This window comes from Castor canadensis, chromosome 14 (assembly GCF_047511655.1).
Source record: "Castor canadensis chromosome 14, mCasCan1.hap1v2, whole genome shotgun sequence".
In the NCBI taxonomy this organism is placed as follows: domain Eukaryota; kingdom Metazoa; phylum Chordata; class Mammalia; order Rodentia; family Castoridae; genus Castor; species Castor canadensis.
In genome coordinates, this window is record NC_133399.1 from 13,617,353 (window position 1) to 13,633,139 (window position 15,787).

Sequence of the window (15,787 nt, forward strand, 5' to 3'; positions counted from 1 at the left end):
TCCACATGGATAGAATTAAGTCTATAATTAGAAATGTCATTTCTCCTATGTAGGATGGATCTGTGTTGATTGCATATGCTGACTACCCGGTGAATAAAGGCATGATGGATTTGTACCAAGTGTTCCATTGTGAGAGCATAGATCTGGAATGGTCCCAGGCCCATGGATTCAAGGTTGTGGACCTCAGCATGGCATTGTTGAAAGATGGTAGAACCTGTAAGAGATGGGGCCTAGTGGTAGGTCATAGGTCATTGTAGGTATACGTGTAGGGGGTTGTGGGATTCAGCTATCCTCCTCTCTCTCTTCACTTCCAAGCTGCCATGTAGGTGAGCAGATTTATACACCAGGCACTCTTGTCATGATGTGCTGCCTCCCCACAGGATAAAGCCACCTGGATCACCAAATCCGGAGTGCAAGCTCCAAAGTATAGAGCCAAAACAAACCTTTCCTCTATTTAAGTTGATTGACCTTAGTTACCTGTAGCAGTAGTGGCAAGCTGACTAAATACCCTTTGACACAATGTCATCGAATTCAGATCCATTAAGGCAGTAATGTTCTGTGAGGCCACAGAGAGCATAGTTACCTTTCAGTGACAAGCCACAAATGCTATAGTACGACTTTCTCCACAGAATCCCTCCCATCTCTTTCCTGTACATTAGGTGTATGGAAGGTAAGAAGTGAAAGCTACCAAAGACATTATCTATCTTTCCATATATTAACACCAAATGTATACATGGACGAAAGTATCATCTGGTAGAAATACAAATAATAAAGTGTTAAAATTTGAGCAATTGTGAAGACTTTCTGCCTTCTTGCCTTACATGGATCTCTTGGTTTCCATGTTAAGTTGACTCTTTGACTGCATGTCCACTGAAATATATGCCATGTATCCAGCTCTCTTACTTCACTTTTATGCTATTATAACTTAACTCCCATTAGAGAGAAAAAATGAGACATCTACATTAAAAAATTTGTTTTGGTATGAAAATATTTTAGAACTGCTCTGAAACATTTTGTATTTAGTGCCTGGCTTCTTGAATGCTTATAATTTCATCTTCAGTCATTTTTCTACATGAATCTGGGATAAAAATAATGCTCAAGTTCTGTGGAAAGAATTCACCTATTAGTGCTAAAAGATTCATGGCAAGTACTTTGCATAGTGATGTGTATTAAAAGATTCACAAATTTTATTTTAGGAATATAGTTGGGGACAGATTCACCCCCTAAATATTTTGCCTTTATAAACAAAAACAGAGTACCAGTTTTATAAGTGAAAAGATAGAATCGAAAAGCACTATGACTTAATATATCAAATTACCAAACTTTTAGCTCATAACAAGTTGTATAGGATATTAAAATCAGTGCTCACCTTTCTGACAATTAGTGAATAAATGTAACTTTGTGTGAACACTTAAACAACACAAACTAAACTACAAATGTAAAATACAGAAAGTGACATTACAAAGAAGTCATAGTTGAATAATACCATCTCTAACCATCAGGGAAATGCAAATGAAACCACAATGAAATGTCTCCTTGTACTGTCTCAGAATAGTTCTTATCAAAAGAAAAAGACAACACATGTTGGGATGTGAAGAAAAGAGAATACTTACACTGCTGTTAAGGATGTAAATCTGTGTAGTCACTATGGAAATAATACAGAGGTTTCTAAGAAATTAAAAAGAGAACCACATGAGATTTATACATTCCATGCCTGGGCATTTCTCCAACAGTACTGAAAGGAAGATGACAAAAGGATAACCTGCACTCCAGCATTCATTCGAGCATCATTCTCAATAATCAAGATGTGGAAAAATCTATGTGTCTTTCAATGGATAAAGAACAAAAGGAAATGTAATAGAATATCATTCATTCTTAAAAGAAGAAAATCCTGTCACTTAGGACAGCATGGATGAATGTGAAGGGCATTATACCAAGTGACACAAACCAGGTACAAAGGCAATTGATTATGATCTCAGTTATATATTAGATCTGAAACAGTCCAATTCATAGAAGGAGAGGGAAAATGGTTATCACCAGGGCTACTGGGAGAGGGTGATCAAGGGGTTACAACTTTAGTTACACAAGATGGAAAAGCCTGGAGATCAAGTGTAGAGCACGGTGGCTACCAGTAACAATACTGACCTAATACACTTGGAATTTGATAATAGAACAGATGCTAAATTCAATCTTCTTCCCTCACTCTAGCACAGGAAGGAGAGTGGACAGATATAGCAACTAACTGGGATGTGGTGATCATATCACAAAGCACATTGTTAGATAAAAATTATGGAAGGATATCATTTTAGACTGAGTCCCTGAATTTGTTCTCAACAGATCAGATCGAACTAGAATGGAGAAGCTTGTGTTAAATGCCACATAATCAAGCTGAACTATAAATCAGGTCATTTTAAATAAATAACTTCATAGCAGCACATCAGAAAAGAGCTCAGCTCCGTGAGCCAGCATGCCAAGGAAGTCCCTTGTGTCTCAATGGCATAAGAAAAATAACTGAAATGACCAATCCACTTTTCTTTCCTTATTTCAGCTTTCCACCCCTTTTTCACCCTCTGAATCCAACCTTCGCTGAGGAGCTCATGGACATACAGTGTGTTTTAAGGAATGAGGTATGGCCTAATTCCAGGCTCACAAAATCCATAGGCCTGTAAACTAAACTTATTATAACTTTGTCTTTTGCCAATACATACATCAAAATGTCATGTATATCTTTAATATATTCTTTGTATGCTAATGATAGTTGTGTATGTGTGAGAGAGAGACAGAGAGAGAAGCTAAGAGAAACTTCAATAAGCCCAATACAATTCTCTTTTATACATTTTTATTAGTATATGACAGTTTTACAAGGGGCTTTGTTGTGACATTTCCATATGTACATATATTAAAAACCGGTTTGGTTCTTCTCTTCCATTATTCTCCCCCTACCCCATTACCCTTCCTACAATACCTTCAACAAGCTTATGTGTTCCATGTTCACACATGGATAGAAAGTGCTTCAGCCACATTCACCTCCCTTTTCTTCTTTGTTTACCCTCTCCCTCCCACTGCTGCCCTCCTCTGCACGACCCATTCTGCATTCCTGTCCTCCATTGTTTAAGTGTCTGTTGTTCAGTGATGATTTTTGCCTTGGTCTTTTCCATGTGAATATATTAGGCTTAAATCAGTCTAACCCCTCCACTCCTCTTTCTTCCCCTTTCTCAGACAACACACCTCAGGACCTCTATACTTAACCAAGAGATATATCCACAATGATCAATATCCTGCAACAGAACAACTGTGTGTTCCATGTCTTCATGGGAACATTTGCTGAATATGAATAAAAAACAACAGTAAATATTAGAGTACTGACACTGCTCTCCCTAGTGAATGCCTGCTCATCACATTGACCTTGACTCCTATCAGGAAAATTAAGCATTAGAAGGAGCTGGCTACTGGACTCTTACAGCTGTACTTCTTGCTACAGTGGAGACAGAGATCACAAAGATTGCAGTTCAAAGCCAGTGGAGGAAAATTGTAACACCCTATCACAAAAATACCTAATTACAACAGAAATTAGAGTGCTAGAGTGGGGCCAAATCTCACATTCAAATATAGGGACCGTTCTTGGATCTGTCTTAGGGCTTGCCTGTTGGATTGACCCACAGTACAGACTCCAACAGAATCTCTGTTCCTTTACTACCTACTGGCCACAAAATGACACAAATCCAGAATCTCAGATCATACATTTCTTTTCACTTGAACGTACTCAGAAGGAATCTGTATGTTGCTACTGCTCTTACTTAAGTGTGCCAAGTACCCCATTTACCAATCAGCTGCATGGCCCTTCCAGAAATTATCCAAGACTTACGTATCAACAGTAATTCCCGAGAGATTTTTCACAACAATTGAGGTTTACAACAAAAAAGGTATAAAACTATTTCACAAATTTCTTGACAGCTGTGGCCTCATGCACGTGCACAGCCCAAGGGAGAAGCAATCTTCAATATGAAATACCAATTCTTCTAGCAGTGTAGGCTTTCAATGCTAGAGAAATTTCATGTCATTCAACTCTATTCTCATCTAGTTGCAGCAGAGAAAATCTAAGTGTCCCCTAAAAAGCTCTATGAGCTTCTGAAGGGTGTCATTTCATAGTATACATTGATTTTCCTCATTATTCCCGAACCTCAAGGTTTTGGATGGAATGGTTTCTCCTGAGATCTCTCTCCTTGGTTTGTTGTTGTCATCTTGATCTCTTCCTTCTCACGTTTTTCTCTGACTGTCGATGTTATTTACCTTCCAGTTACAGGGAAAGTACCTGAATCCTACTAGGGCCCAACCCCCAATTAACTGAATTTCTTTGAGTTATCAATTGGAGGGAAATATGTCGAAAGCATTGTCCAGTCTGAAGTACCATTGCAACGGATGCAATAAGCCTGGGTCGTCGTGACAAAGAAAAGACAGCAAGATGCAGAAGGAAGTGCTCGGGAAGCTTACATTAGCTCATAAATGTGGCCATAGTAACTGTCTTGTCACGTTAGAGTTTCAGCTGATAGATGACCTCCTGTTCCAGGTTAGCCCCAGGCTGGTTGCGGCAGTTCCTGCAGCTGGGCAGGAAGCGGTGTGGTTTGTGCTGCTTTTGGAGGCCCTGGGTGAATTCCGCTCTTAGCGCAACCACCAGTCTTTGATGTGCAGCCGAAAAAAAGAAAAAGAAAAAGAAAAGCACAACTTCCAACTGCCTTAAACAAGTAACATTGTTCCTCTGACACGTATTTCCCTTATCCGCCAATACTGTGTACAAAAATGAACGCAAATTGCTGGGGCAGGACACATTTCTGCTCATAACATACACGAGCCTTCTTACTAATTCATAGTCCGCTATCATCTTCAATAGCAGGGTCGTCCACCGATTCTATGGCGAACTAGGTCTTCCCTCCATAAGCTGCAGTGTTACAAATGCCATTGTGATCTTTCCCAACCACGCAGGGGTGGATTGTGCACTCTAACGTCAGTCAGGGCCTCGAGCCCTGTCCAATTGGAAGCACGGCGTGTGGGGTGACCAATCAGACACCGACACCGAGGAAAAGGGGCGGGCTTTAATGACGCAGTTCGGGTCTTTAAGTGAAATTGACCAGCAGGAACCTTCTAGGAATCAGCTCCAAGCTTTCTCCTCTGTTGAGGATGTCCGGCTGCTTGTTCCTCATCCTCTGATCACTTCAGAACTCTAAGAGTCAAACATATTCTAGGGAGGACGCCGGGCCCCCTAGAAGCAAGGACAGGACATGCAGGTCAGCGTCCTGAAGGAGAAGGGAGGCAGTTTGTAACCGTCGGTTTGTGTCACCCCACTATGTGTTCGTGAGTCCTCTTGTACGGCTGCCGTTTGAAAAAGGAAAAGGGTGAAATACCGGGTGTGAGAACTGAGCCATGAGCAAACACATAGTTGATAATGCCGAGGACAGGGGAAGCCGGTGTTGGGCAATGAGGCTTGGGAGGAGGATATTTAGAGATTTGGGGTTAGAGCACAGAAGCGCTGCACTGGGAGGTGGTGGGGTTGTATTGAAGACTGCTTTCCACATATTTGCAGATCAGGGGGCAAAAGAGGTGGACCCAACTGGAGGAAGGCAGCCTGGGGTGGGCATGAACACAGATCCTACCATGTCCACAAGCCGGCTCACCTCCACGTCGTCTCAAGTAGGGAGAGCGTTAGGCACGCGCCCTGTCCTCACGGCCCCTCCCCCAGCCAGAAGGCGCTAAAGGTCGCGTCCACAACCGCCAAGGCCAGATGCGACCCCGGTCCAGCTGCCCTCCAGGACTCACCGACGCGGAGTGGGAAGACACCAACCGCTTGCTACAAACTGCGGCCCTTCTCCTTCAGGACGCTGACCTGCGCCCCATATCCTTGGTTTTAGCGTGCCGGGCGACCTCCATGTAATTTGCTTGAGCCTGACAAGTCACCTGAACGTCCCCAACAGAGGACACAGCCTGGACACAAGTCCTAGTTGTTCTCTGACAGCGACTGTCAGTTTAAAACCCGCCCCAGATCGCTTAAGCCCGCCCCTTGGCCTCTGCTTCTGTGTCCAATTGGGCAGTCTACATGCCGTGCCTCCAATCGGCAGAACTCTACGCTCTGAATGACATATGAACGCACCAATCCATAGCTGCATAGCTGAGGGCGGTAACCATGGCGAGGTCTAGACTGCGTCTTCCGGAGGGTGGACCCGGCTTCATCATAGAACAGGTGTAGTCACCATACTGAAGATGACAGAGGATTAGGAATCATACAAGAGGACAGGAGACGTGAAGAGCTGAAGTGGGAACCCTACAAAAATTCACCTGGATTTTCTTCCACATAGTGTTGGTGGCTAAGTGAAAAGGGCGTCCTAGGAGCAATACTCCTGGATGAAGTCCCCTTTAATTCCGGTTTTAGCTGCTGGTAAAAGACTGGCTGTTAGACAAACGCCCAGACAGCGCTACCGACGAAATCCCAGCATCCCCATCAGCGCCTCAGAGGCAGCGCAAACCACCGTCCTGCCTGGCGGCTCCAGGTGGCCCAACCTGCCTTGCACTAACCTGCTACAGGACGCCATCCCTAGGCTGCAAGTCTAGTTGTCACAATGGTTACCATGGCCACCTCTCTGACGCCAGCTCAGCGTCAAGAAGCGTTCCTGTCGCCATTTTGCTGTTTGCTTCCTCACGCAGATCCGGACCCATTCAGTTACAGTTGTCTGAGAAATAATTTTGTGCTGTTCACTGACAGTCCTCAGAAGCTCATACAGCCTTTTCGGTGACACGTGGAGCTTTCCGTGCAGGAAGGATATGTAAATCTAGACATGACATCAACTTTCTCCACTTTGAAAGCCTGCACGCCTCTAGGAGATTCCGTGTCAGCCAGGTGCCTGTGGCTCCCGCCTGGAATCCTAGCTCCTCAGGAGGCAGAGATCAGGAGAATCGGGTACGACTGCAGCCCAGGCAAGTAGTTCTCCAGACCCCATCTGGAAAGAACCCATCACAAAAATAGGACAGTCCAGTGGCTAAAGGGGTGGGCCATGAATTCAAGTCTAATTACCTCAAGTAACCAAACAAACGAACAAGCAAACAAACAAAAAAATTGATTTACGTTGAGGCTACTGTACACGGAATTGTTTTTATATATTCTTCCTGTGTTTGTACTTTATTAGTGTATAGAAATGCTAATGATTTTTCTGAGTTGATTATATCTTGCTACCTTGGTATAGCTATTGATGGGGTCTAGGAGCTTTTGAGTAGAGGTTTTTGGGTCTTTAAGGTATAGGGTCATATCATTTGCAAATAGGGATATTTTGACAGTTTCTTTACCTATTTGTATTCCTTTTATTCCTTCTTGCCTAATAGCTCTGGCTAGGAATTCCAGTACTATGTTGTATAGGAGTGGAGATAGTGGGCATCCTTGTCTGGTTCCTGATTTTAGAAGGAATGGTTTCAGTTTTTCTCCGTTAAGTATAATGCTGGCTGTAGGTTTGTCATGTATAGCTTTTATAACATTCAGGTACTTTCCTTCTATTCCTAGTTTTCTTAGAGCTTTTATCATGAAATGGTGTTGGATCTTATCAAAAGCTTTTTCTGCATCTATTGAGATGATCAAGTGGTTTTTGTCCTTGCTTCTGTTAATGTGGTTTATTAAGTTTATTGATTTTCGTATGTTGCACCACCTCTGCATTCCTGGGATGAAGGTCGTGGTAAATGATTTTTTGATGTGTTGTTGAATTTGGTTTGCCATTATTTTATGGAGGATTTTTGCATCAATGTTCATTAAGGAGATTGGCCTAGAGTTCTCCTTTTTGTAGGTGTCTTTGCCTGGTTTTGGGATGAGTGTAATACTGGCTTCATAAAATGTGTTGGGCAGCTTTCCTTCCGTTTTATTTCGTGCAACAGTTTAAGGAGGTTTGGTATTAATTCTTCTTTAAAGGTGTGATGTAATTCAGCAGAGAATCCATCAGGTCCTGGACATTTCATTTTAGGGAGACTCTTGATTGCTGCTTAATTTCATTTTGTGTTATAGATCTATTCAGGTGATTAATGTCCTCTTGGTTCACTTTGGATGATCATAAGTATCTAGAAATCTGTCCATTTCTTTAAGATTTTCGAATTTATTTCAATATAGGTTCTCAAAGTACTCTCTGATTATTTCTTGGACTTCCAAGGTGTTTGTTGTTATCTCCCCTTTTGAATTCCTGATTTTAATAATTTGGGTTTTTTCTGTCCTCTTTTAGTCAGGTTTTCCAGGGGTCTATCGATCTTGTTTATTTTTTTCAAAGAACCAGCTTTTTGTTTCATTAATTCTTTGTATGATTTTTTGGTTTCTATTTCATTGATTTCCGCTCTTATTTTTATTATTTCTCTCCTATTTGTTTTGGGATTTGCTTGTTCTTGTTTTTCTAAGAGTTTGAAATGTATCATTAGGTCATTGATATGAGATCTTTCAGTCTTTTTATTATAGGCACTCATTGCTATAAACTTTCCTCTCAAGACTGCCTTTGCTGTGTCCCATAGGTTCGGTACGTTGTGTTTTCATTTTCATTGACTTCCTGGAGCCTTTTAATTTCCTTTTTTATTTCATCAGTGACCCATTGTTCATTAAGTAATGGGTTATTCAGTTTCCAGCTGTTTGCATGTTTTTTGTTTTTACTTTTGTTGTTGAGTTCTAGTTTTATTGCATTGTGATCAGATAGCATGCATGGTATAATTTTTATTTTCTTATATTTGCTGAGGCTTGCTTTGTGCCCTAGGATATGATCTGTTTTGGGGGAAGGTTTCATGGGCTGCTGTGAAAAATGTACATCGTGTAGAAGTTGGATGAAATGTTCTGTATACATCAACTAAGTCCATTTGATCTATGTTATGTTTTAGATCTAGGATTTCTTTATTGATTTTTTTCTTGGGTGACCTAGCTATTGATAATAGTGGGGTGTTAAAGTCTCCCGCTACCACTGTATTGGAGTTAATATTTGTTTTTGGGTCCTTCAGGATATGTTTGATGAAATTGGGTACATATAGGTTGATAATTGTTATTTCCTTTTGGTCTATTTCCCCTTTTATTAGTATGGAATGTCCTTCTTTATCTCTTTTGATCAATGTAGGTTTGAAGTCGACTTTGTCTGAGATAAGTATTTCTACTCCTGCCTGTTTTCGGGGGCCATTGGCTTGGTAAATCTTCTTCCAACCTTTCATCCTAAGCCTATGCTTATTTCTGTTGGTGAGATGGGCCTCCTGTAAGCAACAAATTGTTGAATCTTCCTTTTTAATCCAGTTCATCAAATGGTGTCTTTTGATGGGGGAATTAAGTCCATTAACATTAAGTGTTAGTACTGATAGGTATGTGGTGATTTCTGTGATTTAGTTGTCTTAGTTGTTTGAAGGTTTGATTGTATGTACCTAAATCGATGTTACTCTCTACTTTCTTGCTTTTTCTTTTCCTGTACTTTGGTGGTGCCTGCCCTTTCAAGTGTGTGTGCAGAATCCCTTGAAGAATCTTTTGCAGCGGTGGCTTTATCGTCATATATTGTTTTAGTTTTTGCTTATCATGGAAGACTTTTATTGCTCCATCTATTTTGAATGATAGTTTTGATGGGTAGAGTATCCTAGGGTTGAAGTTATTTTCACCCAGTGCCCGGAAGACCTCACCCCTCGTTCTTCTTGCTTTTAATGTTTCTGTTGAGAAGTCTGCTGTGATTTTGATGGGTTTACCTTTGTATGTTATTTGTTTTTTCTCTCTTAAAGACTCGAATATTCTTTCTCTAGACTCTGTACTTGTTGTTTTAATGATAATATGTTGTGGGGTAGATCTATTTTAGTGTTTGGTGTTCTGGAGGTTTCCTGTACATGTATGGGCATAGTTTTCTCTAGATTTGGGAAATTTTCTGTTATTATTTTGTTGAGTATATTACACATTCCTTTTGGTTGCATCTATTCTCCTTCTTCAATGCCCATGATTGTCAGGTTTGGTCTTTTGATGGAGTCAGTAAGTTCGTGCATTTTCTTTTCATGTGTCCTGAGTTGTTTAACTAATAGTTCTTTGGTTTTTCCATTAGTTACCATTTCTTTCAAGTTCTGGGATTCTGTCTTCTGCTTGTTCTAGTCTGCTGGATAGGCTTTCCATTTTGTTTTGCATTCCTGTTTCGTTCTTTTTTCTTAGGTTTTCCATATCATGAGTCACTTTCTCTTTAATATTGTCTGTTTTCATCTTGAGTTCATTTATATCTCTTATGGTATTCTTTGTTTCACTTTGGTGTTTATACAGTGCCTCTATGGTTTCTTTTATTTTTTTCTTGTGCTTTCTCAAATTCTCTATTTTTGTTGCTTGGAATTTCTTGAGTGTCTTCTGTACATTTTGGTTGACCATATCCATTAACATCTCTATAAAATTTTCATTTATTACCTGCAGGATTTCTTCTTTCACGGTGTTCTTCTGGGCTTCACTGGGTTCTTTTGCATAGTTTATCTTCGTTTTTTTGGAGTCTGGATCCAGGGATCTGTTTTCTTCATTATTGGGGGTAAAATGGTTTCCCTCTTTTTTCCAGCTTCCCATCATTGCCCTTGCTATTGTTACTGTCCCTGTACTTCGAGTCATTCAGTATTGTCTAGCCTATAATGGTAATGATAGTGATATCTAGAATGGAAGGGTGAGAGGAGAGGGAAAGCAAAGAAGGTAAAGAAAAAGTGGAAAAAAGAAAACAAAACAAAAAACAGAGCCAAAGAAATAAACAGGGAGAGTTGTGTACTAATCAATCGTGAGCTAAACAGGCATTAGAAATACAGAGAGAGGGTAATAATAATAATAATAAAATAAAATAAATAAAATTTTCCAAGTTCAAAAGCAATAAAGTTTCAGTCTTAATAGATTTGGTGTTAGTCCTTCAGCATCCAGTGTTGGTGTCTGAGTAGTAATTCTGTTGATGTGTCATCAAAGGGGAAAAAAATCCGAAGTTCAAATGCAGTAAAGTTTCAGTCTCATCAAAGGGAAAAAATGGAGTCTGGAGACAGCTTTGAATGTCTATCTGAGGCAGCAGCCCACCCGCCACCTACTATCAGTCATCTGCTTCTGCAGGCTTTATTTATTGCAGATCTCAGGAATGAGCTTTACACTCACCTGGCCCCGCAGGCTTTGTTTATTTAGAGTTCTCCTGAATGCATGCACCTTTTGTTTTCTCCAGCATACAGCCCTACCCACCTGTTGCAATTACAGTTCTTTTTTATTTAGAGTTGGCCTGGGGAGAGGCTCCTCCCCAACTCTCTGGTGGAGTGTGCCACACTTTAGTTGCTGTTGGACACCTTCTCCTCTCCAAGCACACTGGGGGAGATGGCAGCACTCCTGCCTTCTCCAGCAGGCTTGTATATTTACAGTTCATGTGAGGGAGTGCCCCGTTCCCCCATCCAGTGGAGCTTTCCACAGGACAGCCCCTGTTACAAACTTTCCTGCTCCAAGGTTACTGGGCGGGGGCTGCCACTGGTGCCTTCTCCCTCCGGCTTGTTTATTTACAGTTCGTGTGAGGCAGGGCCCCTTCCCTCTCTCCAGAGCTCAGGGTGCACTGCCCTCTGTGTTATGTGTCTTTTTTTTCAGCTGCTTGTTTATTATTCGTTTTTTCTTTTTTCCCTGGGCAGGGTCAGTCTGTCCAAGGGGCTATATGATTTGTCCATGGGAGTACCACATGATGCTTATTTGCTCACCTGGTGTATCCCAAGCAGGTTAGGAGTTGGCATCTGGCGACATGGGAGCCTTCCTGGTCTCTCCATTTAACATGGCAGGGGATGCTATGTGAGAGCTGGGGGTGTGGAGGTGTCGGAATTTTGCCTCTTCTTGGTGGATTTTCCTGCCAGGTGTATCTCCAATGTCTCTCCAGGAGATTACTTTAGGAAGCTCGCTTTCAGCTTCCTCCCTCTAGTCACCATCTTGGAATCCTGCCAGGGATCTACCTCTTCAGCCATGTCTCCAGTCCATTTTGTTCTGGTGATGTGAGGGTTGGGTCTCATGAACTATGTACCATGCTGGCCTGGACCCGAGATCCTCCTGATTTCAGCCTCCCAAAAAGCTAGGATTGCAGGAGTGAGCTACTGTCTCACAGTGAGATTTATATTTTCAAATAAATTACCCAGACTCAGGCATTCTGTTGTAGGTGCAAAAAACTCAGTAAGACAGAAATTTACAGGAGGAAAGAGAATCAGAGTGTTGTTAAAAAAATACCTAAAATGTGGCAATGGCTTTGTGACTGAAAAATGAGAAGAAGCTAAAAAATCTTTGACATGGACTCAGGGAACAATGACTTCCTGGCAATGACGACGATTGTAGATTAGGGTTATGGGAAAGAAGGGAGGTGTAGGGATAGAACTGGATCCTCTACCAAAAAGCAATTCTCTTTCTAGAATAGAGCGTTGTAGAACTATGGATAGCAAAGCCCAGTCTGACAAAGGTCTCTGTCAGAAACAAGGAATACTTCTTGGAAACTGGAACATGGTCATCCTTATTGTAATATGGTAAAGAATTTAAACATGGCAAAAGGAAACCCATGCAAGGAAACCCATGCAAACCATCCTTGTGATCAGTTGCCTGGCTGCTGCATGGCCCTTAGCCTTATGTATAGTTTTTTGGTTGCTTAAAAGAAACAAATATGTGCATGTGTGTGATTTTTTTAAACCCTGAATAATACATCCAATAAGGCAAGAGACATAAAGAATGATAATGCAGAGGGCAAGTCAGGCAGGCAGTCCCCATGGGCAATGGCAGGTCTGCTTTCTTGTCACCAATATCCAGGTCCCCAAATCTCAAATATGTAGATCATAAGTCTCTTCTCAAGCCCTGAGAAGCTCAGGTAATTGACTCATTCCTAGAAAGCTGGGAGAGAAGGAAAGTGAGGACACTGTTTCCCTGAGGTTGCCTCATCCATGGGAGGGTCCCTTGGGGTCCCAGGATCCCTGTAGCAGAGGCAAGGCAGCAGGACCAGAGGAGGCAGTGGGCAGGAAGAGGGGGAGGGATAAATGATGGTGATTGGGCTCCTTCAGGCTCCCTGTCCATCTGACTATGCCACACTGGTGCTCCTGCACAGGGACTTTAAACCAGGGCCTCTTACCAGGGTTATGCATTAAAAATGGAGGGACTGGACCTCCAGGAAAGTTATCTTTTCTCCCATCCACCTGACCAGGGGAGACCTGAAGAACTAGCATCAACCAGGAACTCAGGTAAACAACCTTTTAATACAGCTCCTCAGGAAATTTGAGTCCTTGGAATAGGAGACATCAAGACAGTAATGATTGCTTATTAAGACTGATTGGTCAGCAGACTTTATCATTTGTGGATTTCTTGGTACATCATAAGGTGGGTTCTTTAGACAGGTGAGAAAACTATAGTGCAGACAGAGGACAGCCATTGTTCAGTCATGCAGAATGTCTATTTGCTTTTAACATCCCACCTCTATATCTCAAGCCAGAGACTAATAAAAAATGGCTGGGGAGAGGTAGATAAAAGAGAGACACAGAAATTAAAAAGGAAAGCCTCCATGCCACCTCTATGGGGTGTAAAGGATAAGGAAGGCATCAATGGGCAAGATGAGGTGATGGTGAAAAATTAAGGATGACAGAACACAGACAAAAGACAGGTAGGAGATGGCTGAGTTGGGAGATGATCACAGAGAGGAAAAGAAAAGAGTTTCATAAGAAGAGCTATCCATGACAGAGCAACAGGAAGAGAAAGATGGGGTCAGAGAGAGAAGGTAGACCCAGCCCATGGTTCTCAACGGGGGGTGACTCTGTCCCCCACTGGACATTTTACAATAGGTGAAGCTATCTGATGGTCACTACGGGATATAGTACTGGCATCTAGCAAATCAAGGCCAGAGATGAATAAATAATACTGTCCTAATTATCCTTATGCTAAACTTGGATTATACTACTTAAGGATTTTTTGAGCAGGACATTTCCATGCCTGGCTTAGTCCCCAAGTCTCTGGGTGTTAAGCTGAATACATCATACATTTCCTCTAAGTGCAAGAAAGTTCTATATATGCCTGTTTCTCTGTCAATTCTTCCCTCAACTGCCTCTCTTTCCCTCTCTTCCACTTTCTATCTCTCTGTTACTCTCACAAAATACACATAGTATTAGAGGTCACTATTGACATTGTCCACTACTTGGGTTTTGACAAAAGCTCAATAATATATATATACCATTACAGTAGCAAACAGCATAATTTTACCTTCTTAAAACTCCTCTATGTTCCTCTTCCTTCCATCTTCCCTCATGAGTCCCTGGAAGCCACAGACACTATATTCTGCCTATGGTTTTACATTTTCTAGAATGAATAGATCTCCATTTTAGCTGTATCTAATCTGTATCATGCCAGAGTGTGGCATTTTCAGCCCTCAGCTATCACCTCCAGATGTAACCCATCCTCATCTTCTCATAGTTCATTCTTTTTGTGGATTCTTGGGATGTTTGTGGACATAAGGAAAGAGAGTGTGGGCATGATATAACATGGGGAAGGGTCATCTCCTTCATCTGGGAATAGCTTCTGATTTTCATTAATAGCCACCAAGGAATAATGAGATAACAAGAGGTTAGGAAAAGACATGTATTGTTATCAGACAAACCTAAGTTCAAATCCTGGTTGCCATGCTGCAGGTGGCACGGAACCTAGGCAAGTGAGAGTGCTCTGGGGGATTCAGCTTACTCATCTATAAAACAGGGAACAGAGCAGTTACTTCCTAATTCGGGGGAGGATTGGGGGAGAATCAGAAAAAACCACCGAGTCATCGCTTGGTCCATGGGACAATCCAATAAAGGGGAGCTGTTAACATGGGGGATATTACCGCTGAGTGCATAGTGTTGGTGTGGTACAAATAACAAATCATAATGTCAAGCACTCTCAGCCCAGTGCTGGGGAGAGATGTGGTTCCAATCTGATGCTTGATGAAGAAGCCCATGACAAAGTAATGAGCACAGATTTTATAATCACTTAGGAGATGGTGTTTGTCATCACCCAAAAAGAAGTGCCTAAATCTACTGTGGGAAGAAAATGTCCAGGAGTTCTGTGCAGAGCAAGCCACATTTAAGCTATGTCTTAAGACAAATAGACCTTTGCCAGATGGAGAATAGGAGAATGGGGAACCCAGGCAGAGGGAAGTGCCAAGAAGCAAGAATGTGCAATTGTACGCTTTGGATCAAGGGTTCTGAACTGTGGAAAATGTTTCACAACCCCATGAGGACACTGGTGTTTGGAGATATTTTTATTTGTCACCACTGATTTGAAGCTATAGCTGGAGAGACCAGGGAAGCTACTCAAAATCCCAGAAGGCGTAGAACAGCACCTACAGAATGAATGATGGAGCCCTAAGTGTGAATAGTCTTGAGGTTTGGGAATTTGCCCTAGAACATGGGAAAACATGGAAGGCCTGTGAACACAACATATAGGCTCCATGTTACCTATTTGGTCTTTTCTTGGAGGCTCTTTTTTTCAAGCCATTCTTCCTCTACTATCTCAGAGTGTAGGACTGTGTGGAACTGTTACGACTGCCTTCTGAGGGAGTGACACACAGGTGCTGACACTTAAGTGAGTCAAAATTCAAATGGTTCCAAAAGAATGGCCAAGACCCTGGAAACAGGTGTTATTTGTGGAATGCAGTCTCCACTTACCAAAGTATATGGTTCCTCCTTCGTTTCTCATGATAAACCTGCAAGGGCACCATCAAAGACCCAAGCCCACTTTTGGGGTCATTCACTATGGTTATAGTTTTGGTTTGGAATGTACCTTAGAGGCCCATGTGTTAAAGGT